Source organism: Littorina saxatilis, linkage group LG15 (assembly GCF_037325665.1).
Source record: "Littorina saxatilis isolate snail1 linkage group LG15, US_GU_Lsax_2.0, whole genome shotgun sequence".
Classification (NCBI taxonomy): Eukaryota; Metazoa; Mollusca; class Gastropoda; order Littorinimorpha; family Littorinidae; genus Littorina; species Littorina saxatilis.
Window position 1 is genome coordinate 43,892,520 of NC_090259.1, and position 16,543 is coordinate 43,909,062.

At 42.7% G+C, this 16,543-nt stretch overlaps 1 long non-coding RNA gene across 2 annotated transcripts; it reads left to right on the forward strand.

Annotated features, from left to right (window-relative positions):
• Positions 1–818: 818 nt before the first annotated feature.
• Positions 819–15,838, forward strand: LOC138949411 (uncharacterized). 2 transcript variants are annotated; one of them, XR_011450269.1, is made up of 4 exons: positions 819–945; positions 5,914–6,171; positions 6,747–6,893; positions 14,420–15,838. It is a non-coding gene; the product is annotated as an uncharacterized lncRNA (long non-coding RNA). The 2 variants fall into 2 exon arrangements; XR_011450270.1 differs by having other exon boundaries at positions 840–965.
• Positions 15,839–16,543: the final 705 nt, after the last annotated feature.

Below are 16,543 nucleotides of genomic sequence, written 5' to 3' on the forward strand. Positions count from 1 at the left end.
CCAAGCCCCTGCAACTAGTCCAGATCGAACGCTGCCGCTAGACTCGTGTTTTGAACACCTATGAAACAAAGCGTCACGCCTCTACTCAAACAGCTACATTGGCTTCCAGTCGAACAAAGAATTAAATACAAGATCTGCTGCATATTCTATCAAATTGCTGCGGGCACGGCTCCACAGTACCTGTCCGATCTCGTGCAGAAAAACAATCCTGAAAGGGTTGTCCGCTCTGCCTCCCAAAATAAATTTGTCAAAGCTCCTAAGTATCAGAGGGACGATCATGGTGGCCGCTGTCTTTCAGTCGCAGCTGATCATATCTGGAACAAACTCCCTTTGTCTCTACGTCTCAGTCCATCTCTGCCTTCTTTCAAAGCAAATCTCAAGACTCACCTCTTCAGAGAAGCATTCTATGATGATGTAGTTGTCGCGACCCTGTGAATGTGCACTTTCGGATGAACAATGTTTACTGTGTGTGTGTGTGTGTGTGTGGACATGTGTGGGTGGGTGTGTGTGTGTGTGTGTGTGTGTGCGCACATTATAATTGTTGTGTATACTGGGAGTTCGTTCCTGTAAGAGCCTCTGTATTTTTGTAACATTTATGTTTTGTTTTTTGGTTTTTGTTGTAAAGTGTTTATAATTGTGTTCTATTCCGTCAATGGCGTCATTCTGGTAATGATGTTGTTATTGCTTTTGTAAAGCGCTTTGTGTGTTCGAAAGCGCTATAGAAATCACCATTATTATTATTTTTTTAATTATTTTATTGTACTTTTCTGGTGCCTATCCTTTCTTTTATTGCAGTTCAGGCAAAAAGACGTAAGGGAAATCACTCTGTTTGGCGACTGCTGCCATTTGTCACGTGAGCAATCGCTATACGCTGACATGAAGAGCAAGTGAATTATCTGTGCTATCACTGTGTAATCAAGCTACCAGTGACTTCTTTTACAGTCGGTTGGTGTTATAAGTTGGGGGTAATCTTGAACTTTAGCGTGTTTGTTAGGCGCGTTTGATCGATCTGCGCGATCGCGCTGCGCGTTTGGTGGATCGATCAAACGCGCACACATCGATCGATGTGTGCGCGTTTGATCGATACAAGGAATACAAGAATCGTTAAAACGCGCAGCTCTTATATACTTGCGCATTTGGACGATCCGTCTCACAAATCACCATCTTACTACGCACACACACGTCTGCTGGCAATGACCGGAAGTAGGTCTTTCTCTCTCTCTCTCTGTCGATGAACCCATATACTTCAGCTACTGTCAGTATGTTTGTCCCTGTCCCTGTATCTCTTTCTCTCTCCTCCTTAGTAGTAGTAGTAGTAGTATGTAGGGGCGGCTATATTTGTTAGCCGAAGGCCGCGAGGCCTTATTGGTGCCCCTTCTTTGTCAGATACTTTGCATGCCTAAATCCCTATTCTTTCAATGCTTTCAATCAAAGTCATAAAAAAGGTTAAGAAATTTTGGAGAATTGTCCAAGAAGTTTTTGAAGGCGTTTACTGTGGGTGCGAATTTTATGTTAGCGGGTAGTGCATTCCAATTGTTAGCAACTCTATGAGAAAACGAAAACTTGCGCTTGTTAGTCAATCAATCAATCAATGAGTCTTATATCGCGCATATTCCGTGGGTACATGCAGTTCTAGGCGCTCTGCAGTGATGCCGTGTGAGATGAAATTTTATACGGCCAGTAGATTGCAGCCATTTCGGCGCATATTTACCTTTCACGGCCTATTATTCCAAGTCACACGGGTATAGGTAGACAATTATTAACTGTGCCTAAGCAATTTTGCCAGGAAAGACCCTTTTGTCAATCGTGGGATCTTTAACGTGCACACCCAATGTAGTGTACACGGGGGGAGGTTCGGACACCAAAGAGAGTCTGCACACAAAGTTGACTCTGTGAAATAAATTTCCGCCGAGCCTGGGATCGAACTCACGCTGACAGCGGCAAACTGAATACAAATCCAGCGCGCTACCAACTGAGCTATATCCCCGCCCCGTTAGTCTTACAGTGTTGAACAAAGATTTTTCCCTGGCTGTTTCTGGTGTTGTCTGTCTGCTGGAATGTGAATATTTTGTGCATGTCAATATCATCCACCCCATTTATAATTCTATATGTTTGTATTAGGTCACCCCTTGTCCTCCTTCCCTTCAGAGAGTGGAGGTCTAAATATTTGAGTCTGTCCGCGTAAGACTTATCACGGCACTCCTTTAGAATTTTAGTTGCTCGACGCTGCACCCTCTCAATTGTCTGAGACTGTCTCTTGAGGAATGGGCTCCACACCACATTTGCATATTCCACCAGTGGTCTCACAAAGGCTTTGTATAGCTTTAAGAAGGTGTCCTTGTCAAGAAATGAGAACGTTCGTTTGATAATGCCAATCCTCTGATTAGCTTTTGACACAACTCCTCGAATATGCGGGTCGAATGACAAATTGCTGTCGAAAACAACACCGATGTCCTTTTCCTCATCACATTCATTTATTTTTTCAATAGCATCATTGACACTGACAGTCATCACGTAGTCATATTTGGGATTCTTTTTACCAGAATGCAGAACATTGCACTTTGAAACATTAAAAAATAATTTCCATTTATTTGTCCAATCCTGAAGTAAGTGTATGTCTTTTTGCATGACTGAACTGTTTGTTGCTTTATTGTACAGCTTTGTATCATCCGCAAATATCTTCACTATACCACTAACCACATCTGGTAAGTCATTTATAAACACTGTAAATAGAACCGGCCCCAAAACGCTGCCCTGTGGAATTCCGCTGAGAACTGCTGCTTGGTTCGACGTTGCCTGTCCAACTCGTACCCTCTGGGACCGGCCACTCAGGAATGACCGAATCCAGGAAAGGACGCTGGAACTAAGCCCATACGAAGCAAGCTTTAGGAGTAATCTCTCATGCGGCACAGTATCGAAAGCCTTCTTAAAGTCACAGTAAATAATATCTATGGCTTCACCTTCATCAACAAATTTTGTGAGGTCTTCCATGACCTCTATGAGTTGAGTGACACAAGAACGTCTTTTTCTAAAACCATGCTGACAGTCAGCATATAAATTATTGTCTGTGAGGTAAGACACTATAGAATCCCGAACAAGAGACTCCAATACCTTGCATGTTACACAGGTTAAGCTTACTGGTCTGTAGTTACCTGGTTCTGACTTAGTACCCTTTTTGAAAATAGCGGTTACCTCCACTGTTTTCCAATCACCTGGTATATTTCCAGATTCCAAAGATTTGTTGAACAGCAAGCATAATGGGATAGATAGTTCATCACACAACTCCTTAAGTACCTTTGATGGGATTAGATCAGGCCCTTGGGCTTTATTTTCATCCAACTCTTTCAGTTTCTTTTTAACTGCTAAGGGTGTCACTCTCATCTCAGATAAGGATGCCCCATCTGAATAGCAGCCTTCCGTCATAGTCGGGATGTCTGACACGTCCTCGCGTGTAAAAACGCTAGAAAAATACTCATTTAAGGTTTCTGCCTTACCCATATCGTCAACCACAAAGGAACCATCCACCTTTTTCAAAGTGCTTATACCTGTAGAAGTCTTCATTCTCTCCTGGACGTACTTCCAAAACATCTTAGGGTTTATCTTCCCTTCTTTTGCAATCTGTTTTTCGTATTCCTTACGGGATTTTTTCAGGTCTTTTGTACAAGTATTTCTTATCTTAATGTATCTTAGGTAGTCATGTCCGGACTTTGAACATAAATATCTCTTATAAGCGCTATGCTTTTTCTTTATCTGCCTCATGGCTTTATTATCCAACCACTTAGGTTTCATATTTTTTTAATGTGTTTTCTTTACCTTAGGAATACACTTTTCCATACCATCATGTAGCACGGTCTTTATGCAGCTCCAGGCCTCCTCCACGTCGAGTTCGGCTAGATTTGACCAGTCATGCTCCTTAACTATTCTTCTAAGCTTACTGTAGTCTCCTTTCTTAAGGTTATAGTTATATTTCGCCTCCTGATTTTCTTTTTGTTGCGCAATGTACAACTGAAAACTTAAAACATCATGGTCACTCTTGGCCACAGGGTCAAGGTGATCAACATCAGAAATTAAATTTTGTTCATTAACTAGAACCCAATCGTCCAGGGTCGGCCTCTGGCCTACTCTCCGTCTGGTAGGTTCCTGAACCTTCTGAATCAAGAAAGAGTCTAGAATATGCTCTATTATGTTGTTGTTCTTTTCACCTGTCCACACCCCATCCCAACAAACACCTTGGCCCGCGTGCGTCTCTCTCTCTCTCTCGCTCTCTCTCTCTCTCTCTCTCTTTCTGTCTCTCTCATAAACACACAGATACAGAAGCACACACACACACCGTACACACACACATAGGCAAACATAGACACACGTGTAAAGTTGACACACACTCGCAGACACGCGCGCACGCATACGCACGCATGCATACTGACACACTCACGCACACACACACACTGACACACACACATACAGACACATCCTGTACATACATACACACACACACACACAAGCACATGACACACACAGAACGTGTGTACATGAGTTCGTGTGCGCGCGCGTGACTCGACTGCAAGTGTGTGTTTGTGTGTATGCGGTGTGTGTGTGTGTGTGTGTGTGTGTAAAAGCACCTGTGTGTGTGTGCGTGTGTGTGTCAGTGCACGCACGGTGTGTGTGTGTTTCTTCTTCTTCTGCGTTTGTTGGCTGAAACTCCCACGTACACTCGTGATTTTTGCACGAGTGGAATTTTACGTGTATGACCGTTTTTTACCCCGCCATTTAGGCAGCCATACGCCGTTTTCGGAGGAAGCATGCTGGGTATTTTCGTGTTTCTATAACCCACCGAACTCTGACATGGATTACAGGATCTTTTTCGTGCGCACTTGGTCTTGTGCTTGCCGTGTACACACGGGGGTGTTCGGACACCGAGGCGAGAGTCTGCACACAAAGTTGACTCTGAGAAATAAATCTCTCGCCGAACGTGGGGACGAACTCACGCTGACAGCGACCAACTGGATACAAATCCAGCGCGCTACCGACTGAGCTACATCCCCGCCCGTGTGTGTGTGTTTGTGTGTGTAAAGTTGTGTATGTGTGTGTATGTGCGCGGGTGTGTATGTGAATGTGTCTGGGTGTATGTAAGTGCATGTGTGCAGTGTGTGTGTGTGTGTGTGTGTGTGTGTGTGTCTCTTAGGTGGTTCACAATCGTATTGAACTTTTCGCTTGACATCAAGATTGATTTGGGACACATGGCTGATGCATGTATCTGCCTCCACTTGCCGCAGTGTGTGCCTAAACCTCTCCATCATGTATGAGTTAAACGAATGAAGAGAGACTGAAGCAATAAAACTAACTTGAGCCTATGTGAATAGAGCTCAGCAGTAATCAAAAAAAAAAAGAAAAAACAGCTGAATTGTAATCAAAAACGTTGTTGGGGTATATTTCTGAACATTCCTGTATTTGAAACTTTTCACTTGCGACGTGTGTGTGTGGTAGGGACTTACTTTGTGACAGATCGTCCAAATGCGCAAGTATAAGAGCTGCACGTTTTAACGATTCTTGTATTGTATTCTTTGCATCGATCAAACGCGCACACATCGATCGATGTGTGCGCGTTTGATCGATCCACCAAACGCGCAGTGCAATCGCGCGATCGCGCAGATCGATCAAACGCGCCTAACATGTTAAATTCATTGCTCAGAATCCAGTGACATTCTTTACTTATTTTTGATACAAGTCCATGTAAGATTTTACTTTTAGCAGGTTTTCTACTGTGTCCAAACACTTTCTTTAGTGTGCCTGTGTGTGTGTGTGTGTGTGTGTGTGTGTGTGTGTGTGTGTGTGTGTGTGTGTGTGTGTGTGTGTGTGTGAAAGAGAAATATTTTCTCTGCTTCTTTAAACTGCTGAACATTGTTGTTCCCACAGCAATGATTTAAACGCTGATCAATCATGAACCTACAACACCTTGGAGAGTGAGCTGCTATGATCTGCCAACACCTTAAAGAGTGAGCTGCTATGATTTGCCAACACCTTGATCAGTGAACAGTCAGCACCTTGAACTGTCAGGAACCATGGCTTCTCCCAACAGCATGGAGGAAGGAGACTCAGCTCTCCTCTCAGATGTCAAGATAGAGATTGATGTCGCAGAAGAGTGTTGGCACATCACTGAAACACGCCCCTATGGTAAGGTTCATAAGATCAGGTGAATGAAACACCTGATGGGGAGGAAGGGGATGTTTTGGGGGAGTGGTGGTGGTCAAATGAAATTATTGGTGACGGCTAGTCTTGAAAGCACTTCAATCCCGGACGCTACCGCCTGGTGTGTTAAGGGTGGAGATTTTTTCGATCTCCCAGGTCAACTTATGTGCAAACCTGCTAGTGCCTTATCCCCCACACGCAAACACAAGACCAAGTGGTCCATGTCATCCTGTGGTCCATGTCATTGTCAGAGTTCGGTGGGTTAAAGAAACACGAAAATACCCAGTATGCTTCCCCTCGAAAGCGGCATATGGCTGCCTAAATGGCGGGGTAAAAACGGTCATACACGTAAAAACCCAGTTGTGCAAAAACATGAGTGAACGAAGAAGAAGAAGAAAGCACTTCACACCTTTTGAAGGAAGGGTTTGGAGGGGGTAGTAGACAAAACGGTCTGGCTGACCAATATATTGTGGTTGCCAGCTTGGGTGGTGTGTTGGGGACTTGACACAGTTTAGACTCTATTGAGTGTTGCTTTTGAAATTGCTTGCTTATGCTTTCAGGTATGTTAAATCAGCAAGCAGAATGCCATTGCCCAAAACAGGAACCAGGAGAAACATTTGATACAGTGCAGCCATTGAAAGGACAAGGTGCTGTCAGCACTCACAGCGATACCTGGCTGAAACAGGAGACAAGAGACCAGGACAGTGGTACTGTACCTCTATTTATATCTTTGTCGAATATAAGCCATGTAGGTCTTAACAGAGAGGGAATCTAACAACAGGGAAAGTCTCAGAAAAGTGGGTCTTTATGATGAGAGAGAGATGTGGGCGACCTGGACGTCTTGATGGTAAATTGTTCAAATTACCCAAAGCAGTTGATTTTCAAATGTTTAATGAGGTTTCTTAAGCATCACTTTCTCACCAGGCTGGAAAACTTGGGCATCTCTGTTAAAAGGTCGACATAGGTTTCAAGGAGTTTTTTTTTTTTTTTCCCGTCTTTACACTTGTTCCCTTGTCCCGTTGTGCTCTCACACCGCCCCGTCCCTGTACTCGCTGCTCCAACCACCTCTGAATTTCGTTCCGCTGCCAGACTTGTCGATTTTACAGACAGGGGGGTGGGGGGGATGTCGGGCCGCTGCGGTAGGCTACCCTCGGAAGATGACACTGCACTTCTGCTGAGTCACTTCGACGGTGTTCAGTAGTGGGTCTGTCCCGAGCTAACGGACGCAGCCCACTACCTACTATGCCCCCTACAAACGACATTGACTTTTAAGTCGCGGAGCCAGACTGAGTGAGCGTCACCTCCAGAGAGGAGACCGCCACCACGTCCCTCCGTCGACCCCCCAGAACGTCACACGTTGAAGACTGACAGCAGAACTACTATTCAGGGAAGGAAGGAACAGGAACACTGAGACCAAGGTCACCATGAGAGCTCCTGGCATGAAGGGCCACAAGAGCAAGGACAATTTATATTTTGGATGATTAATGAGATGAGGATGATTATAATGATGCTTTGGATTTCCAATTAGGTTTGAGACTACGTGACAGGGCAGCACTCTACGCTTACTGTCATAATATATCCTGGCGTCAACCAGGCCCGAGAACTGCCGCACCTGCGGTGTTGGTCAGGTATACAGAACCTGAGCACCCTCAAAGTCGCATTCGTTAAGTGAATGACACTCGGCTGTGTGACCCCAGCCTTCCCATAGGAACCATAGCACTTCCACTCTGGGTAGGAGCCGACCGTAGCCAGAAAAACCCACATGACCCTGATGGGATTCGAACCCACGACCTCCCGGCCCGCAGCCCGATGTGCTAACCACTGCGCTACGGGGGCCGGTGTTTCAGGGAGTTAAAATTTGATATAAAATTTGTGCACATGTAGATTACTGCTTAGACTGTTTATCAATGAAGTCTATGAAGAGCGGTTGCTATATCAGTATATGAACCTACATGAGACATAACCAAGCTAAGAAAAGATAACTCTCGTGAAAAATCAGAAGTCCCCAAAACAGGGACACAAAATAACACGCTTTCACCTTGTGCAGTTAGGCAGTTTGAATGTCTCTTTTGCGTTGTTTTGGATTAAAGAGCAGACATCGGCCTCGAGGAGCACCACAATTTTGAAGAATTCGTAGCCTTTTCTTATTGAGTATTTGTTCTGCAAAAAATATTCAGGATCATCAAGACTTGAAAAATAGAGTGCGCCCTGCTGAAAACAAGATTTCTTGGTGGTTCCTTCGTTACTCTTACCATCCTGATCACTTACATTAGCACCAGAGTGTGCGAAAGACTCCAAAAATGCAGATGAAACACACCAACCTCGGAGTCCGGAGTCATTTTGAGCGAACTTTGTCACTGTCTATTTTTCTATGAAATTGTTATGCAATCTCATGTTAATAACCTTTAGCACTCCAGATTCCAGCCAGCATTACTTCCCCTGTAGCCACATTATTTTGCTTTCCTGGCATAAGAATAACACCCACTCACTTTTAACACTTACAACTTCTATGAAAATGCACTATAAGCATGAAACTTTGTGGTTGTGATGGGGTTATATACTCAGAGGCAAAAGAAACGTAAATGTTGCAGTGAAAATGGGTTACCCATGAATTTTGATGTCGAATTAATTAATTGAGGCAGAAGGTTCACGTTGTTGTTATGCAGGAAGTCCTGGGTAGCACGTGCAGTATGGGGACGGGCATTGTCTTGCTGAAACAGGCAGTTCCGGTACCTCTGGAAAAATGGAACCACATAGGGACGCAGGACTTGATTGATGTAGCGGTCTGCATTGACACCATTCCCACGACCTTGGCCGACGTTCTGAAAGACGACAGGCGCCACTCGCTGATTGACACCAATGGCGGCCCATATCATGACGCTGGCACCTCCCCATCGATCATGCTGCAGGATGTTATTGTTAGCAAACCGCTCTTCATGTCTTCGCCAGATCCGGACACGCCCGGTTCAAGGCAAAAGCGCTTCTCGTGCGAAAAAGAACCCTCCGCACCTAACCCTAACCCCGCAGTCCCGATCACGCCAGTGGGCATGCTGCTGGGCCCAGGCCAGACGATCCAGGCGATGCTGAGCTGTCAAGACAGTTGAGCAGGACGCCGATTTACCAGGTTCTACCCACCAAGGCGTCGGCGTACAGTTCTGGCACTGACGGGTTGTCCATGTGGTCCATGTACCCCGATTGTGTTACGGGCTGTGTTGGCGGCAGTTTCGAATGGATCTTGCTGGTGTTGATGGACAAGATGACGATCTTGTCGGGCTGTTGTTACCCGGGGTCTGCCACGTCTTTGTAAGTCGCAGGTACTGTTAGTGGCATGAAAACGTTGCTGCAGGTGATAAACCGTGGTGACATTTACTCCAAATGCCCTAGCAACTTGCTAAACTGATTGTCCGGCATCAAGTCTTCCGATCGCCTGTTGGCTCTTCTCTGGTGATAGTCTTGGCATCGCGCCTGTGTCGCAGAAATGAATGTTGTAACAGTTTTGTGAGTACGGTAAGGCTTTGCCTGAACACTCTGAACACGAAAAGCTGCTTTTTCACATTTTGTACGTGCTGAAAGTTGTCCCCATGACGGTTTGGGATCCCCGTCAACAAGACCTCGCGTGTGACCCAGATAACGGCAAACACGGTTCTGACAAGATAAGACCGCTAAAACAACACGTGCAGAACATGGTAGTATCATGCTTTTCTTTTTGTTTCAAGTCCATAAAGGTTTAATTAACGCATCCTTTATTTGCGTTTCTTTTGCCTCCGAGTTTATTTAACATTAAAATATTTTGTTTGCATGCATCATTTATTTTCTTAGCAATAAATACAAATAAAAAATGAAAAGGGGACGTGTTGGTTAGTCCGTGGAATTTTGTGAAACTAACCAGTCTATGCCTGGTGAAACTCCTTTGAACAGGTAATCATGTTGACCATCCAACTTACTAATCCTGGTTTTTAAATAAGTAGATGTTTGAACCAGTGCATGTCATAGGACGATTTTTTTACTAGTTCGGTTAGCAACAACAAGCAGAGAAAAGCTTTGATCTCCACTAGATTCACAGGTCACCATTTCCGAACACGCGAACTTTTTACGTCTTGTCACTGGCTTGCTTTGCGCTGAATTTGAGTCAGTTTCTACGCAGTGTCTCTTCGACAAGCTAGTCGAGCATTTGCTACGCAAAAAATTGCAGAAGAAAGTATCTAACATCAGTCAGATTATCGGTAATGTTTGCTGGTCCTGTCATTTCACTAAACTGGACCAGCCACTGTTTGTATCCATCTGCACTTTCGTAAATTCCGTTTCGTAACCGTCACTGTCACTTGACGAACTGTCATTTTTTTCTATGCGATACACAGTTCATTGCGAAGATCTTCCTCAGTAATTCGTTCCGATTCCGCATACAATTTGTTGTCAAGAAACAACTCAAAAGAAAGTTTCAAACTCATCACCCTCCATCTTGCTTGTCAAAGCACTAAAGTATTTTATCAATGCAAAAACAAAAGCAGAAAACTTCGACAAAACTGACTCAAATTCAGCGCACACGACACGACGAGATAACGCAAGGAAGTGAGCCTTGCTCTGGCTCAAGTGCCGTTAAAAATACCGTTATTCTCGTGTGCAAATACGAACGAGAAGTTGGTCATACGAACAAGCCTAACGCTTGCGACGCAAGTCGCTCCTGGCTGGCAAAGGGGGATTAATGGCTGGGCGACGAAAGTTGCCGCTGGCGTGCTAAAGGTTAAAAGATGTTCGAATTTATTTTTGCAACAATGCTCAAGGGATTTTACAAACAATAAAAAAACGCTGGCGCTGGACCCGAGTACTCTTCAGACTGGCTCGCTCCCCCAGTATGAAAGTTTTTGTCTTGTGCACGTGGATTTAAAAAAATGATTACAGTAAAATAAAACATTAAGAAGTTCATAATAAACAATAGTAAACAAGAATTTAAAAAAAAAAAAATAAATAAAAAAAGACCACCCATGCCGGGAATCGAACCCGGATCACTTTGGCCATAGGCGGACGTGCTTTCGTCTTGTGCACGTGGATTTAAAAAAAAAAATTTTTTTAATTTTTTATTATTTTACACAATTAAAAAAATTATTAGAGTAAAATAAAACATTAAAACGTTCATAATAAACAACAGTAAACAAGAATTAAAAAAAAAAAGAAAACAATTATTTATTTATTTTACACAATTAAAAAAATTATTAGAGTGAAATAAAACAATAAAACGTTCATAATAAACAATAGTAAAGCAGAATTTAAAAAAAAAAAAAAAAAATATAGACCGCCCATGCCGGGAATCGATCCCGGATCACTTTGGCGATAGGCGGACGTGATTCGCACCAGCTAGCTGGCTGTTCCATTAGCTGTACGGCAGTTGTACTCCCACCGCCAAACCTCCCCCCCGTTAAGAGTCGTTTTTGTGGAATATTTCGCATTTAGGTCCCAGGTAACATTATGAAGTTTTAATACGATCAATCGGACCTATTATCAAGTTAGTGTATCAACTTTTGAAAGAACTGCGCCCAGTAGTTTCCCAGCAATAAGCTGTTAAGTCCAGACAGACAGACACACACACACACACACACACACACACACACACACACACACACACACACACACACACACACACACACACAGACACACAATTAAAGTCTGCAGGACCCTCCTACTGCGTACTCGGGGATAAAACCACTGTAATTTGGAAATTGTCTTAATTCGGTGAATAACAATGGGTTCTTTTATTGTTTAGATCAGGAAAGCCATCATACAACTCAACTCAACTCAAGTCTTTTTCAAAAACTATGGTCTGTGTGAATGACTTTAAGCAATTTTCAACATTATAAATGGAAAAAACTTGATACTGAGCAATTACCGCTGTGCAGGGAAATCAGCAAGGTTTTATGTTTAGCTATGTGTCAAAGTGAGAGGATGTTTTTTTCTCGCACTAAAGCATGAAAAGACCGTTGGCGATCTACAACATACAGAAGTTCACGTGAGAGGAAAGTAATCTTTGAGCGTAACTGGGTTGTTTATTGTTCACTGAGACAAACAGAGATATGAAAGGATTTCGACGGGCACAGTGACGTAGTTGATAAGACATCGGCCTCCTTATCGGAAGGTCGTGAGTTCAAATCCCGGCCGCAACCGCCTGGTGGGTCCAGGATGGCGATTTTTTTCGATCTCCCAGGTCAACTAATGTGTAGACCTGCTGGTGCCTTATCTCCCTTCATGTATTCACGCAAGCACAAGACCAGGTGCACAGGGAAAAGATCCTGTAATCCATGTCAGAGTTCGATGGGTTATAGAAACACAAAAATACCCAGCATGCTTCCCCTGAAATCAGCATATGCTGCCTGAATGGCGGAGTAAAATCGGTCATGTACGTAAAAATCCACTCGTGCAAACACATGAGTGCATATAGGAGATCCAGTCCATTAACGAAGGAGAAGAAGAAGAAACAAGTCGCGTAAAGCGAAATAACATTTAGTCAAGCTGTCGAACTCGCAGAATGAAACTGAACGCACTGCTTTTTTCACCAAGACCGCATACTCGTAGTTTTGTCAGTCCACCGCTCGTGGCAAAGGCAGTGAAATCGACAAGCCAGAATAGTGCGGTAGTGGTCGCGCTGAGCAGGATAACACGCTTGTCTGTATCTTTATTCTTTTTAGCGTACTGAGTTTGTTTTTAATCCAAACATATCACATCTATATGTTTTTGGAATCAGGGACTGACAAGGAATAAGATGAAATTGTTTTTAAATAAATTTCGGAAAAGTAATCTTAATCATAATTTTCATATTTTTAATTTTTAGAGCTTGTTTGTAATCCAAATATAACATATGTATATGTTTTTGGAATCGAAAAATGACGAAGAATAAGATGAAATTGTTTTTGGATCGTTTAATAAAAAAATAATTTTAATTATATGTTTTCGATTTTTAATGACCAAACTCATTCATTAGTTTTTAAGCCACCAAGCTGAAATGCAATACCAAAGTCCGGCCTTTGTCGAAGATTGCTTTGCCAAAATGTCAATCAATTTGATGGAAAAATGAGGGTGTGACAGTGCCGCCTCAACTTTTACAAAAAGCAGGATATGACAAAGGTATTTATCGAAAAAATGAAAAAAACCTCCGGGTATCTTCTTCTTGTCGTTCGCTGTTAAATCGTCAATCCGGACTGCAGGGCGAAAAGTGCTGTCCTCTCCAAGACCTCTCTGGACGGGTATATAATTCCCAGGAACTCTCATGTCAAATTTCTTAAAGATCGGTCCAGTAGTTTAGTCTGAATCGCTCCACACACACACACACACACACACACACACACACACACACACACACACACACACCACGACCCTTGTCTCGATTCCCTCTCTATCTTAAAACATTTAGTCAAAACTTGACTAAATGTAAAAAAGAAACGACTTCTTTCGCGCGTCGTTGCAAGGATTTGGCTGTAATTTCACACATCAGTCCTTTTTCATATCAACTTTAAAATTGGAAGAGTATGGTGGTTCCAACTCAATGCTCACTGAGATAAGTACTATCTAATCGTGGAGTCTATAAACCTTGTTGGCACATTAAAAGGAAAGAAATATTGTTCTCAACCACACTCCACCTGTATACACTGAGCAGAAACAGTTAAAACACAGCAAAAACACCATAGAAACCATGGATTTTTTGCTGTTTTTCAGTTTTGTGGTCGCTCTCTTTTAGATCAGCCTGACAGCGCAACGGATTTGAACGAAATGTGTATGAACTGTTAGGTAAGACACCAAATAAACTTTTGGATGTAAAAAAATGTAAACTAGCATTCAGTTTAAGTCACTGTTTCGACGGTTGAAAGTGAATCATGCCATAAAAAACACCATTTTTGAGGGTAGGCGTGGTCATGGACCAGTGACGTCATATCCAGATATTGCTCAGATTCCCGTCGCGATATAACCTTGAATGGTTGAAAACGACGTTAAACACCAAATAAAGAAAGAAAGAAATGCTCAGATTCCAGAAACACATTTTTGAACAAAAGAAAAACTGATTTTCAAATACACATATATTTCTGACCAAAAAACTGCTGTTTCACACCTGGGCTATACCATTGAAAGTATATCCTTTTTGTGCTCAGTAAATGTTTAATCTGCAAAAGGAAACAAGAGAAAAAGTGTATGCTATTCACGTATCATAATCAGCACTCTCGTATGACTTGCTTTTGCTTTCATTTTCCAGTACCAGTCAGAGAGGTTGTGGCCACAGACACAGCTACCATATCTACAGTGCTGACATTGGAAGGACAAGCTGCAGACAGCGCTCACAGTGATACCTGGCTGAAACAAGAGGAACATTCAAGTACTGAATGTGGTACCTGGCTGAAACAAGAGCAACATTCTAGTACTGAGTGTGATACCTGGCTGAAACAAGAGAAACATTCAAGTATTGAGTGTAATGCTGGGCTCAAAAAGTCCGGTAATCTGAATCCAAGCATGTTAATAAGCCTGACAGAGAAAAAACTTGCCTGTACAGAGAGTGGTGCTAAGCCTAAAAAGTCTGGACATTTCAAGCAACACATTTTAGGAGTAAGAAAGCATACATGTACAGAGTGTGATGCCAGGTTCGCAAACTCTAGTGCTTTGAAGCAACATTTGTTGACACATACAGGTGTAAAAAAGCATGCATGTACAGAGTGTGATGCCAGGTTCAAAGACTCCAGTAATTTGAAGCGACACATGCAAATACATACAGGAGTGAAAAAGCATGGTTGTACAGAGTGTGAGGCTCGGTTCAAACGGTCAGGAACATTGAAGCGACATATGTTAACACATTCAGGTGTAAAAAAGCATGCATGTACAGAGTGTGATGCCAGATTCAAACACTCTCATACTTTGAATCGACACTTGCTAATACATACAAGAGTGAAAAAGCATGCATGTTCAGAGTGTGAAACTAGATTCACCCGGTCTCGACAATTAAAGCGACATATGTTAACACATACAGGTGTAAAAAAGCATGCATGTACAGAGTGTGATGCCAGGTTCAAAGACTCTAGTAATTTGAAGCGACACATGCAGATACATACAGGAGTGAAAAAGCATGGTTGTACAGAGTGTGAGGCTCGGTTCAAACGGCCAGGAACATTGAAGCGACATATGTTAACACATACAGGTGTAAAAAAGCATGCATGTACAGAGTGTGATGCCAGATTCAAACACTCTCATACTTTGAATCGACACTTGCTAATACATACAAGAGTGAAAAAGCATGCATGTTCAGAGTGTGAAACTAGATTCACCCGGTCTCGACAATTAAAGCGACATATGTTAACACATACAGGTGTAAAAAAGCATGCATGTACAGAGTGTGATGCCAGGTTCAAAGACTCTAGTAATTTGAAGCGACACATGCAAATACATACAGGAGTGAAAAAGCATGCGTGTACAGAGTGTGATGCTCAGTTCACACAGTCAGGAAGTTTGAAGAAACAACTGTTAACGCATACAGGAGTGAAAAAGTATGCATGTACAGAGTGTGAAGCTAGATTCACCCATTCTGGAACATTGAAGCAACATAATGTTAACACATACAGGTGTAAAAAAAGCATGCATGTACAGAGTGCGATGCTAGGTTTAGCCAGTCTCTAAGTTTGAAGCAACATATGTCAACAGACACAGGAGTGAAAAAGTATGCATGCACTGAGTGTGATGCTAGGTTTGCACTCTCTTCTACCTTGAAGCGACACATGTTAACACATACAGGTGTAAAAAAGTATGCATGTACAGAGTGTGAAGCTAGATTCACCCAGTCTGGAAATTTAAAGCAACATATGTTAACACATACAGGTGTAAAAAAGTATGCATGTACAGAGTGTGACGCTAGATTTACCCAGTCTGTACATTTGTACTTTTTTACACCTGTACTGGAAAATTGCGTTCTCCCAGTAAGGTAATATATTGTACTACGTTGCAAGCCCCTGGAGCAAATTTTTGATTTGTGCTTTTGTGAACAAGAAACAATTGACAAGTGGCTCTATCCCATCTCCCCCCTTTCCCCATCGCGATATAACCTTCGTGGTTGAAAACGACGTTAAACACCAAATAAAGAAAGAAAGATGTTGAAATATACTTGCAAAACTGCTGCATACAGGGCAAGTAATTCAGCATTCTTTGCTGAAGTCCATAATGTTAAAAACTCAATAATCTATTTAGACTTGTCTTGTGTAAAGTTACATACTGAGACATGCGGCAGAAAAACCATTCCCCCTGCGGGTTAGGGGGAAGAATTTACCCGATGCTCCCCAGCATGTCGTAAGAGGCGACTAACGGATTCTGTTTCTCCTTTTACCCTTGTTAAGTGTTT